This window comes from Pleurodeles waltl, unplaced genomic scaffold (assembly GCF_031143425.1).
Source record: "Pleurodeles waltl isolate 20211129_DDA unplaced genomic scaffold, aPleWal1.hap1.20221129 scaffold_39, whole genome shotgun sequence".
Taxonomy (NCBI): Eukaryota; Metazoa; Chordata; class Amphibia; order Caudata; family Salamandridae; genus Pleurodeles; species Pleurodeles waltl.
In genome coordinates this window covers 8027778-8051598 of record NW_027150097.1, presented here as the reverse complement: position 1 = coordinate 8051598, position 23821 = coordinate 8027778, and the positions used below count along the sequence as shown (strand labels likewise).

The 23821-nt window shown below is 45.8% G+C and overlaps 7 non-coding genes across 7 annotated transcripts; all 7 read right to left on the bottom strand.

Annotated features, from left to right (window-relative positions):
- Positions 1-2620: 2620 nt before the first annotated feature.
- Positions 2621-2703, bottom strand: TRNAL-CAG (transfer RNA leucine (anticodon CAG)). Its single transcript has one exon. It is a non-coding gene; the product is annotated as a tRNA-Leu (tRNA).
- Positions 2704-3835: 1132 nt separating this feature from the next.
- On the bottom strand, positions 3836-3918 carry TRNAL-CAG (transfer RNA leucine (anticodon CAG)). The gene has a single exon. It is a non-coding gene; the product is annotated as a tRNA-Leu (tRNA).
- A 1213-nt stretch (positions 3919-5131) lies between these two features.
- On the bottom strand, positions 5132-5214 carry TRNAL-CAG (transfer RNA leucine (anticodon CAG)). The gene has a single exon. It is a non-coding gene; the product is annotated as a tRNA-Leu (tRNA).
- A 1132-nt stretch (positions 5215-6346) lies between these two features.
- Positions 6347-6429, bottom strand: TRNAL-CAG (transfer RNA leucine (anticodon CAG)). Its single transcript has one exon. It is a non-coding gene; the product is annotated as a tRNA-Leu (tRNA).
- Positions 6430-8776: 2347 nt separating this feature from the next.
- Positions 8777-8859, bottom strand: TRNAL-CAG (transfer RNA leucine (anticodon CAG)). The gene has a single exon. It is a non-coding gene; the product is annotated as a tRNA-Leu (tRNA).
- An 8420-nt stretch (positions 8860-17279) lies between these two features.
- On the bottom strand, positions 17280-17362 carry TRNAL-CAG (transfer RNA leucine (anticodon CAG)). Its single transcript has one exon. It is a non-coding gene; the product is annotated as a tRNA-Leu (tRNA).
- Positions 17363-23347: 5985 nt separating this feature from the next.
- Positions 23348-23430, bottom strand: TRNAL-CAG (transfer RNA leucine (anticodon CAG)). Its single transcript has one exon. It is a non-coding gene; the product is annotated as a tRNA-Leu (tRNA).
- Between the last annotated feature and the right edge of the window lie 391 nt (positions 23431-23821).

The window sequence follows — 23821 nt, the reverse complement described above, 5'->3', positions numbered from 1 at the left end:
CACGATTTGTTGAAGATGCTGTGATTTCCCGCTTTACCGATTTACTGCGATTTAGCCAACTTCAGGAAATTAGTGCAAGCAACGGACAATAGATCTTATCGATAATTTACAGAAACTGTTGACATTGTTTTTGATACGGGTGCTTGGAAAAAAAAAGTCAAAAAATGTATCCACCTCGCAAAAGACACTTGTCAGAAGTGGGATTCAAACCCACGCCTCCAAATGAGACTGCGACCTGAACGCAGTGCCTTAGACCACTCGGCCATCCTGACACTCGTGACACTGCACTGATGGCTCAATTTCCAGCTTATAAACCAAAATGAGAGCCATGTACTGAGTGAATGTTGTTTAATGTCCTCTGTATTTTCAATTCCAGACCTTCCTGCTCAGGGAAACAGTGGGATCTGAAGCTGATGAAGGAGAGAGGATGGATCATCCTGACAGTGGATCTGGTGGTGACTGTTACTAATTCTCAATCATCTACTACATGGGGTGTGGACATGCTGAATTTTGAGCCAGTGCACATGGCCGGTGGTGACTGCTACTAATTCTCAATCATCTACTACAGGGGGGGTGGACATGCAGAATTTGGAGCCAGTTCAAGATTCAGATCAGGAGGTGCCTGGCTCCATACCAATCAACTCAGTGTCTCTGAGACAAGGACTTGAACGGTACAGATTGAGTCCTCGACTGCCATGCTCAACGCGGCTGCAAGGATTCAGGGTGGATTGACTGAATGTGGCATTTCTTGTTGTGTACTATTCTTGTATACTGGTTTAGTATAGTATCTTTTTTTTGAGCAGCTATGTTTGTTTTGTATTGGTTAAGGAGAAATGTTGTGTTCGTCATGGGCACGCCTATGATGCACACCAAGGGAGGTAGGGAGTGTTAGTCTCCCCCAAGTTTTGGAGTTGGATGGTAGGCGCGGTGACGTGGAACCGGAGAGAATAAAAGGTCATGGAAGGTGTTCCTCGTGGCCAATGACTCTATATTATTCTCTGTGTATTTATTAAAACTTATTTGCGAAACAGGCACAGTGTGTGCACGATGCAACACACCCCTCCCGTGCCCTGAATACTGAAGTTAAAAACCAGCTGTGATTGGGACGCAGGGGACCCTGGTGCCACTGAACCTTCTGCACTGTGAACCTGCTGAACTATTGACAACTGTGCTTTTGATATGTAGGGTCGAAACCTTTATCTCGGCCCCTCCATCACGATTTGTTGAAGATGCTGTGATTTCCTGCTTTACCGATTTACTGCGATGTAGCCAACTTCAGGCAATTAGTGCAAGCAACGGACAATAGATCTTATCGATAATATACAGAAACTGTTGACATTGTTTTTGATAAGGGTGCTTGGAAAAAAAAAGTCCAAAAATGTATCCAGCTCGCAAAAGACACTTGTCAGAAGAGGGGTTTGAACCCACATCTCCAAGGGAGACTGTGACCTGAATTGAGCACCTTGGACCACCCGGACATCCTGACACTCTTGACACCAGACTGATGGCTCAATTTCCAGCTTATAAACCAAAATGAGTGCCATGTACTGAGTGAATGTTATTTAATGTCCTCTGTATTTTCAATTCCAGACCTTCCTGCTCAGGGAAACAGTGGGATCTGAAGCTGATGAAGGAGAGAGGATGGATCATCCTGACAGTGGACCCTGTGGTGACTGCTACTAATTCTCAATCATCTACTACATGGGGTGTGGACTTGCAGAATTTTGAGCCAGTGCATATGGCCGGTGGTGACTGCTACTAATTCTCAATCATCTACTACAGGGGGTGTGGACATGCAGAATTTGGAGCCAGTTCAAGATTCAGATCAGGAGGTGCCTGGCTCCATACCAATCAACTCAGTGCCTCTGAGACAAGGACTTGAACGGTACAGTTTGAGTCCTCGACCGCCATGCTCAACGCGGCTGCAAGTATTCGGGGTGGATTGACTGAATGTGGTATTTATTGTTGTGTACTATTCTTGTATACTGGATTAGTATAGTATTTTTTTTTTGAGCAGCTATGTTTGTTTTGTATTGGTTAAGGAGAAATGTTGTGTTCGTCATGGGCACGCCCATGATGCACACCAAGGGAGGTAGGGAGTGTTAGTCTCCCCCGAGTTTTGGAGTTGGATGGTAGGTGCGGTGATGTGGAATCGGAGAGAATAAAAGGTAGGGGAATGTGTTCCTCGTGGCTAAAGACTCCATATTATTCTTTGTGTATTTATTAAAACTTCTCTGCAAAACAGGCACTGTGTGTGCACGACGCAACACCCCCACCCCTCCCATCCCCTGAATACAGAAGTTAAAAACCAGCTGTGATTGGGACGCAGGGGACCCTGGTGCCACTGAACCTTCTGCACTGTGAACCTGCTGAACTATTGACAGCTGCGCTTTTGATATGTAGGGTCGAAACTTTTATCTCGGCCCCTCTATCACGATTTGTTGAAGATGCTGTGATTTCCTGCTTTACCGATTTACTGCGATTTAGCCAACTTCAGGCAATTAGTCCAAGCAACGGAAAATAGATCTTATCGATAATTTACAGAAACTGTTGACATTGTTTTTGATACGGTGCTTGGGAAAAAAAAGTCCAAAAATGTATCCACCTCGCAAAAGACACTTGTCAGAAGTGGGACTCGAACCCACGCCTCCAAAGGAAACTGCGACCTGAACGCAGCGCCTTAGACCACTCGGCCATCCTGACACTCTTGACACTGCACTGATGGCTCAATTTCCAGCTTATAAACCAAAATGAGTGCCATGTACTGAGTGAATGTTGTTTAATGTCCTCTGTATTTTCAATTCCAGACCTTCTTGCTCAGGGAAACAGTGGGATCTGAAGCTGATGAAGGAGAGAGGATGGATCATCCTGACAGTGGATGCGGTGGTGACTGCTACTAATTCTCAATCATCGACTACATGGGGTGTGGACATGCTGAATTTTGAGCCAGTGCACATGGCCGGTGGTGACTGCTACTAATTCTCAATCATCTACTACAAGGGGTGTGGACATGAAGAATTTGGAGCCAGTTCAAGATTCAGATCAAGAGGTGCCTGGCTCCATACCAATCAACTCAGTGCCTCTGAGACAAGGACTTGAACGGTACAGTTTGAGTCCTCGACCGCCATGCTCAACACGGCTGCAAGGATTCGGGGTGGATTGACTGAATGTGGCATTTCTTGTTGTGTACTATTCTTGTATACTGGATTAGTATAGTATCTTTTTTTTGAGCAGCTATGTTTGTTTTGTATTGGTTAAGGAGAAATGTTGTGTTCGTAATGGGCACGCCTATGATGCACACCAAGGGAGGTAGGGAGTGTTAGTCTCCCCTGAGTTTTGGAGTTGGATGGTAGGCGCGGTGACGTGAAACCGGAGAGAATAAAAGGTCAGGGAAGGTGTTCCTCGTGGCCAATGACTCTATATTATTCTCTGTGTATTTATTGAAACTTATCTGCGAAACAGGCACCGTGTGTGCACGATGCAACACACCCCTCCCATGCCCTGAATACAGAAGTTAAAAACCAACTGTGATTGGGACGCAGGGGACCCTGGTGCCACTGAACCTTCTGCACTGTGAACCTGCTGAACTATTGACAGCTGCGCTCTTGATATGTAGGGTCGAAACCTTTATCTCTGCCCCTCTATCACGATTTGTTGAAGATGCTGTGATTTCCCGCTTTACCGATTTACTGCGATTTAGCCAACTTCAGGAAATTAGTGCAAGCAACGGACAATAGATCTTATCGATAATTTACAGAAACTGTTGACATTGTTTTTGATAAGGGTGCTTGGAAAAAAAAAAGTCCAAAAATGTATCCACCTCGCAAAAGACACTTGTCAGAAGTGGGATTCGAACCCACGCCTCCAAAGGAGACTGCAACCTGAACGCAGCGCCTTACACCACTCGGCCATCCTGACACTCTTGACACTGCACTGATGGCTCAATTTCCAGCTTATAAACCAAAATGAGTGCCATGTACTGAGTGAATGTTGTTTAATGTCCTCTGTATTTTCAATTCCAGACCTTCCTGCTCAGGGAAACAGTGGGATCTGAAGCTGATGAAGGAGAGAGGATGGATCATCCTGACAGTGAATCCGGTAGTGACTGCTACTAATTCGCAGTCATCGACTACTTGGGGTGTGGACATGCAGAAGTTTGAGCCAGTGCACATGGCCTGTGGTGACTGCTACTAATTCTCAATCATCTACTACATGGGGTGTGGACTTGCAGAATTTTGAGCCAGTGCATATGGCCGGTGGTGACTGCTACTAATTCTCAATCATCTACTACAGGGGGTGTGGACATGCAGAATTTGGAGCCAGTTCAAGATTCAGATCAGGAGGTGCCTGGCTCCATACCAATCAACTCAGTGCCTCTGAGACAAGGACTTGAACGGTACAGTTTGAGTCCTCGACCGCCATGCTCAACGCGGCTGCAAGTATTCGGGGTGGATTGACTGAATGTGGTATTTATTGTTGTGTACTATTCTTGTATACTGGATTAGTATAGTATTTTTTTTTTGAGCAGCTATGTTTGTTTTGTATTGGTTAAGGAGAAATGTTGTGTTCGTCATGGGCACGCCCATGATGCACACCAAGGGAGGTAGGGAGTGTTAGTCTCCCCCGAGTTTTGGAGTTGGATGGTAGGTGCGGTGATGTGGAATCGGAGAGAATAAAAGGTAGGGGAATGTGTTCCTCGTGGCTAAAGACTCCATATTATTCTTTGTGTATTTATTAAAACTTCTCTGCAAAACAGGCACTGTGTGTGCACGACGCAACACCCCCACCCCTCCCATCCCCTGAATACAGAAGTTAAAAACCAGCTGTGATTGGGACGCAGGGGACCCTGGTGCCACTGAACCTTCTGCACTGTGAACCTGCTGAACTATTGACAGCTGCGCTTTTGATATGTAGGGTCGAAACTTTTATCTCGGCCCCTCTATCACGATTTGTTGAAGATGCTGTGATTTCCTGCTTTACCGATTTACTGCGATTTAGCCAACTTCAGGCAATTAGTCCAAGCAACGGAAAATAGATCTTATCGATAATTTACAGAAACTGTTGACATTGTTTTTGATACGGTGCTTGGGAAAAAAAAGTCCAAAAATGTATCCACCTCGCAAAAGACACTTGTCAGAAGTGGGACTCGAACCCACGCCTCCAAAGGAAACTGCGACCTGAACGCAGCGCCTTAGACCACTCGGCCATCCTGACACTCTTGACACTGCACTGATGGCTCAATTTCCAGCTTATAAACCAAAATGAGTGCCATGTACTGAGTGAATGTTGTTTAATGTCCTCTGTATTTTCAATTCCAGACCTTCCTGCTCAGGGAAACAGTGGGATCTGAAGCTGATGAAGGAGAGAGGATGGATCATCCTGACAGTGGATGCGGTGGTGACTGCTACTAATTCTCAATCATCGACTACATGGGGTGTGGACATGCTGAATTTAGAGCCAGTGCACATGGCCGGTGGTGACTGCTACTAATTCTCAATCATCTACTACAAGGGGTGTGGACATGAAGAATTTGGAGCCAGTTCAAGATTCAGATCAAGAGGTGCCTGGCTCCATACCAATCAACTCAGTGCCTCTGAGACAAGGACTTGAACGGTACAGTTTGAGTCCTCGACCGCCATGCTCAACACGGCTGCAAGGATTCGGGGTGGATTGACTGAATGTGGCATTTCTTGTTGTGTACTATTCTTGTATACTGGATTAGTATAGTATCTTTTTTTTGAGCAGCTATGTTTGTTTTGTATTGGTTAAGGAGAAATGTTGTGTTCGTAATGGGCATGCCTATGATGCACACCAAGGGAGGTAGGGAGTGTTAGTCTCCCCTGAGTTTTGGAGTTGGATGGTAGGCGCGGTGACGTGAAACCGGAGAGAATAAAAGGTCAGGGAAGGTGTTCCTCGTGGCCAATGACTCTATATTATTCTCTGTGTATTTATTGAAACTTATCTGCGAAACAGGCACCGTGTGTGCACGATGCAACACACCCCTCCCATGCCCTGAATACAGAAGTTAAAAACCAACTGTGATTGGGACGCAGGGGACCCTGGTGCCACTGAACCTTCTGCACTGTGAACCTGCTGAACTATTGACAGCTGCGCTCTTGATATGTAGGGTCGAAACCTTTATCTCTGCCCCTCTATCACGATTTGTTGAAGATGCTGTGATTTCCCGCTTTACCGATTTACTGCGATTTAGCCAACTTCAGGAAATTAGTGCAAGCAACGGACAATAGATCTTATCGATAATTTACAGAAACTGTTGACATTGTTTTTGATAAGGGTGCTTGGAAAAAAAAAAGTCCAAAAATGTATCCACCTCGCAAAAGACACTTGTCAGAAGTGGGATTCGAACCCACGCCTCCAAAGGAGACTGCAACCTGAACGCAGCGCCTTACACCACTCGGCCATCCTGACACTCTTGACACTGCACTGATGGCTCAATTTCCAGCTTATAAACCAAAATGAGTGCCATGTACTGAGTGAATGTTGTTTAATGTCCTCTGTATTTTCAATTCCAGACCTTCCTGCTCAGGGAAACAGTGGGATCTGAAGCTGATGAAGGAGAGAGGATGGATCATCCTGACAGTGAATCCGGTAGTGACTGCTACTAATTCGCAGTCATCGACTACTTGGGGTGTGGACATGCAGAAGTTTGAGCCAGTGCACATGGCCGGTGGTGACTGCTACTAATTCTCAATCATCTACTACAAGGGGTGTGGACATGCAGAATTTGGAACCAGTTCAAGATTCAGATCAGGAGGTGCCTGGCTCCATACCAATCAACTCAGTGCCTCTGAGACAAGGACTTGAACGGTACAGTTTGAGTCCTCGACCGCCATGCTCAACGCGGCTGCAAGGATTCGGGGTGGATTGACTGAATGTGGCATTTCTTGTTGTGTACTATTCTTGTATACTGGATTAGTATAGTATCTTTTTTTTGAGCAGCTATATTTGTTTTGTATTGGTTAAGGAGAAATGTTGTGTTCGTCATGGGCACGCCTATGATGCACACCAAGGGAGGTAGGGAGTGTTAGTCTCCCCCGAGTTTTGGAGTTGGATGGTAGGCGCGGTGACGTGGAACCGGAGAGAATAAAAGGTCAGGGAAGGTGTTCCTCGTGGCCAATGACTCTATATTATTCTCTGTGTATTTATTAAAACTTATCTGCGAAACAGGCACCGTGTGTGCACGATGCAACACACCCCTCCCATGCCCTGAATACAGAAGTTAAAAACCAGCTGTGATTGGGACGCAGGGGACCCTGGTGCCACTGAACCTTCTGCACTGTGATCCTGCTGAACTATTGACAGCTGCGCTCTTGATATGTAGGGTCGAAACCTTTATCTCTGCCCCTCTATCACGATTTGTTGAAGATGCTGTGATTTCCCGCTTTACCGATTTACTGCGATTTAGCCAACTTCAGGAAATTAGTGCAAGCAACGGACAATAGATCTTATCGATAATTTACAGAAACTGTTGACATTGTTTTTGATACGGGTGCTTGGAAAAAAAAAGTCCAAAAATGTATCCACCTCGCAAAAGACACTTGTCAGAAGTGGGATTCGAACCCACGCCTCGAAAGGAGACTGTGACCTGAACGCAGCGCCTTAGACCACTTGGCCATCCTGACACTCTTGACACTGCCCTGATGGCTCAATTTCCAGCTTCTAAACCAAAATGAGTGCCATGTACTGAGTGAATGTTGTTTAATGTCCTCTGTATTTTCAATTCCAGACCTTCCTGCTCAGGCAAACAGTGGGATCTGAAGCTGATGAAGGAGAGAGGATGGATCATCCTGACAGTGAATCCGGTGGTGACTGCTACTAATTCTCAATCATCGACTACATGGGGTGTGGACATGCTGAATTTTGAGCCAGTGCACATGGCCGGTGGTGACTGCTACTAATTCTCAATCATCTACTACAAGGGGTGTGGACATGAAGAATTTGGAGCCAGTTCAAGATTCAGATCAAGAGGTGCCTGGCTCCATACCAATCAACTCAGTGCCTCTGAGACAAGGACTTGAACGGTACAGTTTGAGTCCTTGACCGCCATGCTCAACGCGGCTGCAAGGATTCGGGGTGGATTGACTGAATGTGGCATTTCTTGTTGTGTACTATTCTTGTATACTGGATTAGTATAGTATCTTTTTTTTGAGCAGCTATGTTTGTTTTGTATTGGTTAAGGAGAAATGTTGTGTTCGTAATGGGCACGCCTATGATGCACACCAAGGGAGGTAGGGAGTGTTAGTCTCCCCTGAGTTTTGGAGTTGGATGGTAGGCGCGGTGACGTGGAACCGGAGAGAATAAAAGGTCAGGGAAGGTGTTCCTCGTGGCCAATGACTCTATATTATTCTCTGTGTATTTATTAAAACTTATCTGCGAAACAGGCACCGTGTGTGCACGATGCAACACACCCCTCCCTTGCCCTGAATACAGAAGTTAAAAACCAACTGTGATTGGGACGCAGGGGACCCTGGTGCCACTGAACCTTCTGCACTGTGAACCTGCTGAACTATTGACAGCTGCGCTCTTGATATGTAGGGTCGAAACCTTTATGTCGGCTCCTCTGTCACGATTTGTTGAAGATGCTGTGATTTCCTGCTTTACCGATTTACTGCAATTTAGCCAACTTCAGGAAATTAGTGCAAGCAACGGACAATAGATCTTATCGATAATTTACAGAAACTGTTGACATTGTTTTTGATACGGGTGCTTGGAAAAAAAAAAAGTCCAAAAATGTATCCACCTCGCAAAAGACACTTGTCAGAAGTGGGATTCGAACCCACGCCTCCAAAGGAGACTGCAACCTGAACACAGAGCCTTAGACCACTCGGCCATCCTGACACTCTTGACACTGCACTGATGGCTCAATTTCCAGCTTATAAACCAAAATGAGTGCCATGTACTGAGTGAATGTTGTTTAATGTCCTCTGTATTTTCAATTCCAGAACTTCCTGCTCAGGGAAACAGTGGGATCTGAAGCTGATGAAGGAGAGAGGATGGATCATCCTGACAGTGAATCCAGTGGTGACTGCTACTAATTCGCAGTCATCGACTACTTGGGGTGTGGACATGCAGAAGTTTGAGCCAGTGCACATGGCCGGTGGTGACTGCTACTAATTCTCAATAATCTAATACAAGGGGTGTGGACATGCAGAATTTGGAGCCAGTTCAAGATTCAGATCAGGAGGTGCCTGGCTCCATACCAATCAACTCAGTGCCTCTGAGACAAGGACTTGAACGGTTCAGTTTGAGTCCTCGACCGCCATGCTCAACGCGGCTGCAAGGATTCGGGGTGGATTGACTGAATGTGGCATTTCTTGTTGTGTACTATTCTTGTATACTGGATTAGTATAGTGTCTTTTTTTTGAGCAGCTATGTTTGTTTTGTATTGGTTAAGGAGAAATGTTGTGTTCGTCATGGGCACGCCTATGATGCACACCAAGGGAGGTAGGGAGTGTTAGTCTCCCCCGAGTTTTGGAGTTGGATGGTAGGCGCGGTGACGTGGAACCGGAGAGAATAAAAGGTCAGGGAAGGTGTTCCTCGTGGCCAATGACTCTATATATTATACTTGGTGTATTTATTAAAACTTCTCTGCAAAACAGGCACTGTGTGTGCACGACGCAACACCCCCACCCCACCCATCCCCTGAATACAGAAGTTAAAAACCAGCTGTGATTGGGACGCAGGGGACCCTGGTGCCACTGAACCTTCTGCACTGTGAACCTGCTGAACTATTGACAGCTGCGCTTTTGATATGTAGGGTCGAAACCTTTATCTCGGCCCCTCTATCACGATTTGTTGAAGATGCTGTGATTTCCTGCTTTACCGATTTACTGCGATTTAGCCAACTTCAGGCAATTAGTGCAAGCAACGGACAATAGATCTTATCGATAATTTACAGAAACTGTTGACATTGTTTTTGATAAGGGTGCTGGGAAAAAAAAGTCCAAAAATGTATCCACCTCGCAAAGACACTTGTCAGAAGAGGGGTTTGAACCCATGTCTCCAAGGGAGACTGTGACCTGAATGCAGCACTTTAGACCACCCGGCCATCCTGACACTCTTGACACCAGACTGATGGCTCAATTTCCAGCTTATAAACCAAACTGAGTGCCATGTACTGAGTGAATGTTATTTAATGTCCTCTGTATTTTCATTTCCAGACCTTCCTGCTCAGGGAAACAGTGGGATCTGAAGCTGATGAAGGAGAGAGGATGGATCATCCTGACAGTGGACCCTGTGGTGACTGCTACTAATTCTCAATCATCTACTACATGGGGTGTGGACTTGCAGAATTTTGAGCCAGTGCATATGGCCGGTGGTGACTGCTACTAATTCTCAATCATCTACTACAGGGGGTGTGGACATGCAGAATTTGGAGCCAGTTCAAGATTCAGATCAGGAGGTGCCTGGCTCCATACCAATCAACTCAGTGCCTCTGAGACAAGGACTTGAACGGTACAGTTTGAGTCCTCGACCGCGTTCTCAACGCGGCTGCAAGGATTCGGGGTGGATTGACTGAATGTGGTATTTATTGTTGTGTACTATTCTTGTATACTGGATTAGTATAGTATCTTTTTTTTGAGCAGCTATGTTTGTTTTGTATTGGTTAAGGAGAAATGTTGTGTTCGTCATGGGCACGCCCATGATGCACACCAAGGGAGGTAGGGAGTGTTAGTCTCCCCTGAGTTTTGGAGTTGGATGGTAGGTGCGGTGATGTGGAATCGGAGAGAATAAAAGGTAGGGGAAGGTGTTCCTCATGGCTAAAGACTCCATATTATTCTTTGTGTATTTATTAAAACTTCTCTGCAAAACAGGCAGTGTGTGTGCACAACGCAACACCCCCACCCCTCCCATCCACTGAATACAGAAGTTAAAAACCAGCTGTGATTGGGACGCAGGGGACCCTGGTGCCACTGAACCTTCTGCACTGTGAACCTGCTGAACTATTGACAGCTGCGCTCTTGATATGTAGGGTCAAAACCTTTATCTCTGCTCCTCTATCACGATTTGTTGAAGATGCTGTGATTTCCCGCTTTACCGATTTACTGCGATTTAGCCAACTTCAGGAAATTAGTGCAAGCAACGGACAATAGATCTTATCGATAATTTACAGAAACTGTTGACATTGTTTTTGATACGGGTGCTTGGAAAAAAAAAGTCCAAAAATGTATCCACCTCGCAAAAGACACTTGTCAGAAGTGGGATTCGAACCCACGCATCCAAATGAGACTGCAACCTGAACGCAGCGCCTTAGACCACTCGGCCATCCTGACACTCTTCACACTTCGCTCATGGCTCAATTTCGAGCGTATAAACCAAAATGAGTGCCATGTACTGAGTGAATGTTATTTAATGTCCTCTGTATTTTCAATTCCAGACCTTCCTGCTCAGGGAAACAGTGGGATCTGAAGCTGATGAAGGAGAGGATGGATCATCCTGACAGTGGATCCGGTGGTGACTGCTATTAATTCTCAATCATCTACTACATGGGGTGTGGACATGCTGAATTTTGAGCCAGTGCACATGGCCGGTGGTGACTGCTACTAATTCTCAATCATCTACTACAGGGGGTGTGGACATGCAGAATTTGGAGCCAGTTCAAGATTCAGATCAGGAGGTGCCTGGCTCCATACCAATCAACTCAGTGCCTCTGAGACAAGGACTTGAACGGTACAGTTTGAGTCCTCGACCGCCATGCTCAACACGGCTGCAAGGATTCGGGGTGTATTGACTGAATGTGGCATTTCTTGTTGTGTACTATTCTTGTATACTGGTTTAGTATAGTATCTTTTTTTTTAGCAGCTATGTTTGTTTTGTATTGGTTAAGGAGAAATGTTGTGTTCGTCATGGGCACGCGTATGATGCACACCAAGGGAGGTAGGGAGTGTTAGTCTCCCCCGAGTTTTGGAGTTGGATGGTAGGCGCAGTGACGTGGAACCGGAGAGAATAGAAGGTCAGGGAAGGTGTTCCTCGTGGCCAATGACTCTATATTATTCTCTGTGTATTTATTAAAACTTATTTGCGAAACAGGCACTGTGTGTGCACGATGCAACACACCCCTCCCATGCCCAGAATACAGAAGTTAAAAACCAGCTGTGATTGGGACGCAGGCGACCCTGGTGCAACTGAACCTTCTGCACTGTGAACCTGCTGAACTATGGACAGCTGTGCTTTTGATATGTAGGGTCAAAACCTTTATGTCGGCCCCTCTATCACGATTTGTTGAAGATGCTGTGATTTCCTGCTTTACCGATTTACTGCGATTTAGCCAACTTCAGGCAATTAGTGCAACCAACGGACAATAGATCTTATCGATAATTTACAGAAACTGTTGACATTGTTTTTGATAAGGGTGCTTGGAAAAAAAAGTCCAAAAATGTATTCACCTCACAAAGACACTTGTCAGAAGATGGTTTCAACCCACATCTCCAAGGGAGACTGTGACCTAAATGCAGCACCTTAGACCACCCGGCCATCCAGACACTCTTGACACCAGACTGATGGCTCAATTTTCAGCTTATAAACCAAAATGAGTGCCATGTACTGAGTGAATGTTATTTAATGTCCTCTGTATTTTCAATTCCAGACCTTCCTGCTCAGGGAAACAGTGGGATCTGAAGCTGATGAAGGAGAGAGGATGGATCATCCTGACAGTGGACCCTGTGGTGGCTGCTACTAATTCTCAATCATCTACTACATGGGGTGTGGACTTGCAGAATTTTGAGCCAGTGCATATGGCCGGTGGTGACTGCTACTAATTCTCAAACATCTACTACAGGGGGTGTGGACATGCAGAATTTGGAGCCAGTTCAAGATTCAAATAAGGAGGTGCCTGGCTCCATACCAATCAACTCAGTGCCTCTGAGACAAGGACTTGAACGGTACAGTTTGAGACCTCGACCGCCATGCTCAACGCGGCTGCAAGGATTCGGGGTGGATTGACTGAATGTGGTATTTATTGTTGTGTACTATTCTTGTATACTGGATTAGTATAGTATCTTTTTTTTGAGCAGCTATGTTTGTTTTGTATTGGTTAAGGAGAAATGTTGTGTTCGTCACGGGCACGCCCATGATGCACACCAAGGGAGGTAGGGAGTGTTAGTCTCCCCCGAGTTTTGGAGTTGGATGGTAGGTGCGGTGATGTGGAATCGGAGAGAATAAAAGGTAGGGGAAGGTGTTCCTCGTGGCTAAAGACTCCATATTATTCTTTGTGTATTTATTAAAACTTCTCTGCAAAACAGGCACTGTGTGTGCACAACGCAACACCCCCACCCCTCCCATCCCCTGAATACAGAAGTTAAAAACCAGCTGTGATTGGGACGCAGGGGACCCTGGTGCCACTGAACCTTCTGCACTGTGAACCTGCTGAACTATTGACAGCTGCGCTTTTGATATGTAGGGTCGAAACCTTTATGTCGGCTCCTCTGTCACGATTTGTTGAAGATGCTGTGATTTCCCGCTTTACCGATTTACTGCGATTTAGCCAACTTCAGGAAATTAGTGCAAGCAACGGACAATAGATCTTATCGATAATTCACAGAAACTGTTGACATTGTTTTTGATAAGGGTGCTTGGAAAAAAAAAGTCCAAAAATGTATCCACCTCGCAAAAGACACTTGTCAGAAGTCAGATTCGAACACACGCCTCCAAAGGAGACTGCGACCTGCACGCAGCGCCTTAGACCACTCGGCCATCCTGACACTCTTGACACTGCACTGATGGCTCAATTTCCAGCTTATAAACCAAAATGAGTGCCATGTACTGAGTGAATGTTGTTTAATGTCCTCTGTATTTTCAATTCCAGACCTTCCTTCTCAGGGAAACAGTGGGATCTGAAGCTGATGAAGGAGAGAGGATGGATCATCCTGACAGTGGATCCGGTGGTGACTGCTACTAATTCTCAATCATCTACTACATGGGGTGTGGACAAGCTGAATTTTGAGCCAGTGCACATGGCCGGTGGTGACTGCTACTAATTCTCAATCATCTACTACAGGGGGTGTGGACATGCAGAATTTGGAGCCAGTTCAAGATTCAGATCAGGAGGTGCCTGGCTCCATACCAATCAACTCAGTGCCTCTGAGACAAGGACTTGAACGGTACAGTTTGAGTCCTCGACCGCCATGCTCAACGCGGCTGCAAGGATTCGGGGTGTATTGACTGAATGTGGCATTTCTTGTTGTGTACTATTCTTGTATACTGGTTTAGTATAGTATCTTTTTTTTTAGCAGCTATGTTTGTTTTGTATTGGTTAAGGAGAAATGTTGTGTTCGTCATGGGCACGCCTATGATGCACACCAAGGGAGGTAGGGAGTGTTAGTCTCCCCCGAGTTTTGGAGTTGGATGGTAGGCGCGGTGACGTGGAACCGGAGAGAATAAAAGGTCAGGGAAGGTGTTCCTCGTGGCCAATGACTCTAAATTATTCTCTGTGTATTTATTAAAACTTATTTGCGAAACAGGCACTGTGTGTGCATGATGCAACACACCCCTCCCATGCCCAGAATACAGAAGTTAAAAACCAGCTGTGATTGGGACGCAGGGGACCCTGGTGCCACTGAACCTTCTGCACTGTGAACCTGCTGAACTATGGACAACTGTGCTTTTGATATGTAGGGTCGAAACCTTTATCTCGGCCCCTCTATCACGATTTGTTGAAGATGCTGTGATTTCCTGCTTTACCGATTTACTGCGATTTAGCCAACTTCAGGCAATTAGTGCAACCAACGGACAATAGATCTTATCGATAATTTACAGAAACTGTTGACATTGTTTTTGATAAGGGTGCTTGGAAAAAAAAGTCAAAAAATGTATCCACCTCGCAAAGACACTTGTCAGAAGAGGGGTTTGAACCCACATGGCCAAGGGAGACTGTGACCTGAATGCAGCAATTTAGACCACCCGGCCATCCTGACACTCTTGACACCAGACTGATGGCTCAATTTCCAGCTTATAAACCAAAATGAGTGCCATGTACTGAGTGAATGTTATTTAATGTCCTCTGTATTTTCAATTCCAGACCATCCTGCTCAGGGAAACAGTGGGATCTGAAGCTGATGAAGGAGAGAGGATGGATCATCCTGACAGTGGACCCTGTGGTGACTGCTACTAATTCTCAGTCATCTACTACATGGGGTGTGGACTTGCAGAATTTTGAGCCAGTGCATATGGCCGGTGGTGACTGCTACTAATTCTCAATCATCTACTACAGGGGGTGTGGACATGCAGAATTTGGAGCCAGTTCAAGATTTAGATCAGGAGGTGCCTGGCTCCATACCAATCAACTCAGTGCCTCTGAGACAAGGACTTGAACGGTACAGTTTGAGTCCTCGACCGCCATGCTCAACGCGGCTGCACGGATTCGGTGTGGATTGACTGAATGTGGCATTTCTTGTTGTGTACTATTCTTGTATACTGGTTTAATATAGTATCTTTTTTTTTAGCAGCTATGTTTGTTTTGTATTGGTTAAGGAGAAATGTTGTGTTCGTCATGGGCACGCCTATGATGCACACCAAGGGAGGTAGGGAGTGTTAGTCTCCCCCGAGTTTTGGAGTTGGATGGTAGGCGCGGTGACGTGGAACCGGAGAGAATAAAAGGTCAGGGAAGGTGTTCCTCGTGGCCAATGACTCTATATTATTCTCTGTGTATTTATTAAAACTTATTTGCGAAACAGGCACTGTGTGTGCACGATGCAACACACCCCTCCCATGCCCAGAATACAGAAGTTAAAAACCAGCTGTGATTGGGACGCAGGGGACCCTGGTGCCACTGAACCTTCTGCACTGTGAACCTGCTGAACTATGGACAGCTGTGCTTTTGATATGTAGGGTCGAAACCTTTATCTCGGCCCCTCTATCACGATTTGTTGAAGATGCTGTGATTTCCTGCTTTACCGATTTACTGCGATTTAGCCAACTTCAGGCAATTAGTGCAAGCAACGGACAATAGATCTTATCGATAATTTACAGAAACTGTTGACATTGTTTTTGATAAGGGTGCTTGGAAAAAAAAGTCCAAAAATGTATCCACCTCACAAAGACACTTGTCAGAAGATGGGTTTCAACCCACATCTCCAAGGGAGACTGTGACCTGAATGCAGCACCTTAGACCACCCGGCCATCCTGACACTCTTGACACCAGACTGATGGCTCAATTTTCAGCTTATAAACCAAAATGAGTGCCATGTACTGAGTGAATGTTATTTAATGTCCTCTGTATTTTCAATTCCAGACCTTCCTGCTCAGGGAAACAGTGGGATCTGAAGCTGATGAAGGAGAGAGGATGGATCATCCTGACAGTGGACCCTGTGGTGGCTGCTACTAATTCTCAATCATCTACTACATGGGGTGTGGACTTGCAGAATTTTGAGCCAGTGCATATGGCCGGTGGTGACTGCTACTAATTCTCAAACATCTACTACAGGGGGTGTGGACATGCAGAATTTGGAGCCAGTTCAAGATTCAGATCAGGAGGTGCCTGGCTCCATACCAATCAACTCAGTGCCTCTGAGACAAGGACTTGAACGGTACAGTTTGAGTCCTCGACTGCCATGCTCAACGCGGCTGCAAGGATTCGGGGTGGATTGACTGAATGTGGTATTTATTGTTGTGTACTATTTTTGTATACTAGATTAGTATAGTATCTTTTTTTTGAGCAGCTATGTTTGTTTTGTATTGGTTAAGGAGAAATGTTGTGTTCGTCATGGGCACGCCCATGATGCACACCAAGGGAGGTAGGGAGTGTTAGTCTCCCCCGAGTTTTGGAGTTGGATGGTAGGTGCGGTGATGTGGAATCGGAGAGAATAAAAGGTAGGGGAAGGTGTTCTTCGTGGCCAAAGACTCCATATTATTCTTTGTGTATTTATTAAAACTTCTCTGCAAAACAGGCACTGTGTGTGCACGACGCAACACCCCCACCCCTCCCATCCCCTGAATACAGAAGTTAAAAACCAGGTCTGATTGGGACGCAGGGGACCCTGGTGCCACTGAACCTTCTGCACTGTGAACCTGCTGAACTATTGACAGCTGCGCTTTTGATATGTAGGGTCGAAACCTTTATCTCGGCCCCTCTATCACGATTTGTTGAAGATGCTGTGATTTCCTGCTTTACCGATTTACTGCGATTTAGCCAACTTCAGGCAATTAGTGCAAGCAACGGAAAATAGATCTTATCGATAATTTACAGAAACTGTTGACATTGTTTTTGATACGGTGCTTGGGAAAAAAAAGTCCAAAAATGTATCCACCTCGCAAAATACACTTGCCAGAAGTGGGATTTGAACCCACACCTCCAAGGGAGGCTGCGACCTGAACGCAGCGCCTTAGACCACTCGGCCATCCTGACACTCTTCACACTTTGCTCATGGCTCAATTTCGAGCGTATAAACCAAAATGAGTGCCATGTACTGAGTGAATGTTATTTAATGTCCTCTGTATTTTCAATTCCAGACCTTCCTGCTCAGGGAAACAGTGGGATCTGAAGCTGATGAAGGAGAGGATGGATCATCCTGACAGTGGATCCGGTGGTGACTGCTACTAATTCTCAATCATCTACTACATGGTGTGTGGACATGCTGAATTTTGAGCCAGTGCACTTGGCCGGTGGTGACTGCTACTAATTCTCAATCATCTACTACAGGGGGTGTGGACATGTAGAATTTGGAGCCAGTTCAAGATTCAGATCAGGAGGTGCCTGGCTCCATACCAATCAACTCAGTGCCTCTGAGACAAGGACTTGAACGGTACAGTTTGAGTCCTCGACCGCCATGCTCAACGCGGCTGCAAGGATTCGGGGTGTATTGACTGAATGTGGCATTTCTTGTTGTGTACTATTCTTGTATACTGGTTTAGTATAGTATCTTTTTTTTAGCAGCTATGTTTGTTTTGTATTGGTTAAGGAGAAATTTTGTGTTCGTCATGGGCACGCCTATGATGCACACCAAGGGAGGTAGGGAGTGTTAGTCTCCCCCGAGTTTTGGAGTTGGATGGAAGGCGCGGTGACGTGGAACCGGAGAGAATAAAAGGTCAGGGAAGGTGTTCCTCATGGCCAATGACTCTATATTATTCTCTGTGTATTTATTAAAACTTATTTGCGAAACAGGCACTGTGTGTGCACGATGCAACACACCCCTCCCATGCCCAGAATACAGAAGTTAAAAACCAGCTGTGATTGGGACGCAGGCGACCCTGGTGCCACTGAACCTTCTGCACTGTGAACCTGCTGAACTATGGACAGCTGTGCTTTTGATATGTAGGGTCGAAACCTTTATCTCGGCCCCTCTATCACGATTTCTTGAAGATGCTGTGATTTCCTGCTTTACCGATTTACTGCGATTTAGCCAACTTCAGGCAATTAGTGCAACCAACGGACAATAGATCTTATCGATAATTTACAGAAACTGTTGACATTGTTTTTGATAAGGGTGCTTGGAAAAAAAAGTCCAAAAATGTATCCACCTTGCAAAGACACTTGTCAGAAGAGGGGTTTGAACCCATGTCTCCAAGGGAGACTGTGACCTGAATGCAGCACCTTAGACCACCCGGCCATCCTGACCCTCTTGACACCAGACTGATGGCTCAATTTCCAGCTTATAAACCAAAATGAGTGCCATGTACTGAGTGAATGTTATTTAATGTCCTCTGTATTTTCATTTCCAGACCTTCCTGCTCAGGGAAACAGTGGGATCTGAAGCTGATGAAGGAGAGAGGATGGATCATCCTGACAGTGGACCCTGTGGTGACTGCTACTAATTCTCAATCATCTACTACATGGGGTGTGGACTTGCAGAATTTTGAGCCAGTGCATATGGCCGGTGGTGACTGCTACTAATTCTCAATCATCTACTACAGGGGGTGTGGACATGCAGAATTTGGAGCCAGTTCAAGATTCAGATCAGGAGGTGCCTGGCTCCATACCAATCAACTCAGTGCCTCTGAGACAAGGACTTGAACGGTACAGTTTGAGTCCTCGACCGCCATGCTCAACGCGGCTGCAAGGATTCGGGGTGGATTGACTGAATGTGGTATTTATTGTTGTGTACTATTCTTGTATGCTGGATTAGTATAGTATCTTTTTTTTGAGCAGCTATGTTTGTTTTGTATTGGTTAAGGAGAAATGTTGTGTTCGTCATGGGCACGCCCATGATGCACACCAAGGGAGGTAGGGAGTGTTAGTCTCCCCCGAGTTTTGGAGTTGGATGGTAGGTGCGGTGATTTGGAATCGGAGAGAATAAAAGGTAGGGGAAGGTGTTCCTCGTGGCCAAAGACTCCATATTATTCTTTGTGTATTTATTAAAACTTCTCTGCAAAACAGGCACTGTGTGTGCACGACGCAACACCCCCACCCCTCCCATCCCCTGAATACAGAAGTTAAAAACCAGCTCTGATTGGGATGCAGGGGACCCTTGTGCCACTGAACCTTCTGCACTGTGAACCTGCTGAACTATTGACAGCTGCGCTTTTGATTTGTAGGGTCGAAACCTTTATCTCGGCCCCTCTATCACGATTTGTTGAAGATGCTGTGATTTCCTGCTTTACCGATTTACTGCGATTTAGCCAACTTCAGGCAATTAGTGCAAGCAACGGACAATAGATCTTATCGATAATTTACAGAAACTGTTGACATTGTTTTTGATACGGTGCTTGGGGAAAAAAAGTCCAAAAATGTATCCACCTCGCAAAAGACACTTGTCAGAAGTGGGATTCGAACCCACGCCTCCAAAGGAGACTGCGACCTGAACTCAGCGCCCTAGACCACTCGGCCATCCTGATACTCTTGACACTGCACTGATGGCTCAATTTCCAGCTTCTAAACCAAAATGAGTGCCATGTACTGAGTGAATGTTGTTTAATGTCCTCTGTATTTTCAATTCCAGACCTTCCTGCTCAGGGAAACAGTGGGATCTGAAGCTGATGAAGGAGAGAGGATAGATCATCCTGACAGTGAATCCGGTGGTGACTGCTACTAATTCTCAATCATCGACTACTTGGGGTGTGGACATGCAGAAGTTTGAGCCAGTGCACATGGCCGGTGGTGACTGCTACTAATTCTCAATCATCTACTACAAGGGGTGTGGACATGCAGAATTTGGAGCCAGTTCAAGATTCAGATCAGGAGGTGCCTGGCTCCATACCAATCAACTCAGTGCCTCTGAGACAAGGACTTGAACGGTACAGTTTGAGTCCTCGACCGCCATGCTCAACGCGGCTGCAAGGATTCGGGGTGGATTGACTGAATGTGGCATTTCTTGTTTTGTACTATTCTTGTATACTGGATTAGTATAGTATCTTTTTTTTAAGCAGCTATGTTTGTTTTGTATTGGTTAAGGAGAAATGTTGTGTTCGTCATGGGCACGCCTATGATGCACACCAAGGGAGGTAGGGAGTGTTAGTCTCCCCCGAGTTTTGGAGTTGGATGGTAGGCGCGGTGACGTGGAACCGGAGAGAATAAAAGGTCAGGGAAGGTGTTCCTCGTTGCCAATGACTCTATATTATTCTCTGTGTATTTATTAAAACTTATCTGCAAAACAGGCACCGTGTGTGCACGATGCAACACACCCCTCCCATGCCCTGAATACAGAAGTTAAAAACCAGCTGTGATTGGGACGCAGGGGACTCTGGTGCCACTGAACCTTCTGCACTGTGAACCTGCTGAACTATTGACAGATGCGGTCTTGATATGTAGGGTCGAAACCTTTATCTCTGCCCCTCTATCACGATTTGTTGAAGATGCTGCGATTTCCCGCTTTACCGATTTACTGCGATTTAGCCAACTTCAGGAAATTAGTGCAAGCAACGGTCAATAGATCTTATCGATAATTTACAGAAACTGTTGACATTGTTTTTGATACGGGTGCTTGGAAAAAAAAAGTCCAAAAATGTATCCACCTCGCAAAAGACACTAGTCAGAAGTGGGATTCGAACCCACGCCTCCAAAGGAGACGGCGACCTGAACTCAGCGCCCTAGACCACTCGGCCATCCTGATACTCTTGACACTGCACTGATGGCTCAATTTTCAGCTTCTAAACCAAAATGAGTGCCATGTACTGAGTGAATGTTGTTTAATGTCCTCTGTATTTTCAATTCCAGACCTTCCTGCTCAGGGAAACAGTGGGATCTGAAGCTGATGAAGGAGAGAGGATGGATCATCCTGACAGTGAATCCGGTGGTGACTGCTACTAATTCTCAATCATCGACTACTTGGGGTGTGGACATGCAGAAGTTTGAGCCAGTGCACATGGCCGGTGGTGACTGCTACTAATTCTCAATCATCTACTACAAGGGGTGTGGACATGCAGAATTTGGAGCCAGTTCAAGATTTAGATCAGGAGGTGCCTGGCTCCATACCAATCAACTCAGTGCCTCTGAGACAAGGACTTGAACGGTACAGTTTGAGTCCTCGACCGCCATGCTCAACGCGGCTGCAAGGATTCGGGGTGGATTGACTAAATGTGGCATTTCTTGTTTTGTACTATTCTTGTATACTGGATTAGTATAGTATCTTTTTTTTAAGCAGCTATGTTTGTTTTGTATTGGTTAAGGAGAAATGTTGTGTTCGTCATGGGCACGCCTATGATGCACACCAAGGGAGGTAGGGAGTGTAAGTCTCCCCCGAGTTTTGGAGTTGGATGGTAGGCGCGGTGACGTGGAACCGGAGAGAATAAAAGGTCAGGGAAGGTGTTCCTCGTGGCCAATGACTCTATATTATTCTCTGTGTATTTATTAAAACTTATCTGCAAAACAGGCACCGTGTGTGCACGATGCAACACACCCCTCCCATGTCCTGAATACAGAAGTTAAAAACCAGCTGTGATTGGGACGCAGGGGACTCTGGTGCCACTGAACCTTCTGCACTGTGAACCTGCTGAACTATTGACAGATGCGGTCTTGATATGTAGGGTCGAAACCTTTATCTCTGCCCCTCTATCACGATTTGTTGAAGATGCTGCGATTTCCCGCTTTACCGATTTACTGCGATTTAGCCAACTTCAGGAAATTAGTGCAAGCAACGGTCAATAGATCTTATCGATAATTTATAGAAACTGTTGACATTGTTTTTGATACGGGTGCTTGGAAAAAAAAAGTCCAAAAATTTATCCACCTCGCAAAAGACACTTGTCAGAAGTGGGATTCGAACCCACGCCTCCAAAGGAGACTGCGACCTGAACTCAGCGCCTTAGACCACTCGGCCATCCTGATACTCTTGACACTGCACTGATGGCTCAATTTCCAGCTTCTAAACCAAAATGAGTGCCATGTACTGAGTGAATGTTGTTTAATGTCCTCTGTATTTTCAATTCCAGACCTTCCTGCTCAGGGAAACAGTGGGATCTGAAGCTGATGAAGGAGAGAGGATGGATCATCCTGACAGTGAATCCGGTGGTGACTGCTACTAATTCTCAATCATCGACTACTTGGGGTGTGGACATGCAGAAGTTTGAGCCAGTGCACATGGCCGGTGGTGACTGCTACTAATTCTCAATCATCTACTACAAGGGGTGTGGACATGCAGAATTTAGAGCCAGTTCAAGATTCAGATCAGGAGGTGCCTGGCTCCATACCAATCAACTCAGTGCCTCTGAGACAAGGACTTGAACGGTACAGTTTGAGTCCTCGACCGCCATGCTCAACGCGGCTGCAAGGATTAGGGGTGGATTGACTGAATGTGGCATTTCTTGTTTTGTACTATTCTTGTATACTGGATTAGTATAGTATCTTTTTTTTAAGCAGCTATGTTTGTTTTGTATTGGTTAAGGAGAAATGTTGTGTTCGTCATGGGCTCGCCTATGATGCACACCAAGGGAGGTAGGGAGTGTTAGTCTCCCCCGAGTTTTGGAGTTGGATGGTAGGCGCGGTGACGTGGAACCGGAGAGAAAAAAAGGCCAGGGAAGGTGTTCCTCGTGGCCAATGACTCTATATTATTCTCTGTGTATTTATTAAAACTTATCTGCGAAACAGGCACCATGTGTGCACGATGCAACACACCCCTCCCATGCCCTGAATACAGAAGTTAAAAACCAGCTGTGATTGGGACGCAGGGGACCCTGGTGCCACTGAACCTTCTGCACTGTGAACCTGATGAACTATTGACAGCTGCGCTCTTGATATGCAGGGTCGAAACCTTTATCTCTGCCCCTCTATCACGATTTGTTGAAGATGCTGTGATTTCCCGCTTTACCGATTTACTGCGATTTAGCCAACTTCAGGAAATTAGTGCAAGCAACGGACAATAGATCTTATCGATAATTTACAGAAACTGTTGACATTGTTTTTGATACGGGTGCTTGGAAAAAAAAAGTCCAAAAATGTATCCACCTCGCAAAAGACACTTGTCAGAAGTGGGATTCGAACCCACACCTCCAAAAGAGACTGCGACCTGAACGCAGCGCCTTAGACCACTCGGCCATCCTGACACTCTTGACACTGCACTGATGGCTCAATTTCCAGCTTATAAACCAAAATGAGTGCCATGTACTGAGTGAATGTTGTTTAATGTCCTCTGTATTTTCAATTCCAGACCTTCCTGCTCAGGGAAACAGTGGGATCTGAAGCTGATGAAGGAGAGAGGATGGATCATCCTGACAGTGGATCCGGTGGTGACTGCTACTAATTCTCAATCATCTACTACATGGGGTGTGGACATGCTGAATTTTGAGCCAGTGCACATGGCCGGTGGTGACTGCTACTAATTCTCAATCATCTACTACAGGGGGTGTGGACATGCAGAATTTGGAGCCAGTTCAAGATTCAGATCAGGAGGTGCCTGGCTCCATACCAATCAACTCAGTGCCTCTGAGACAAGGA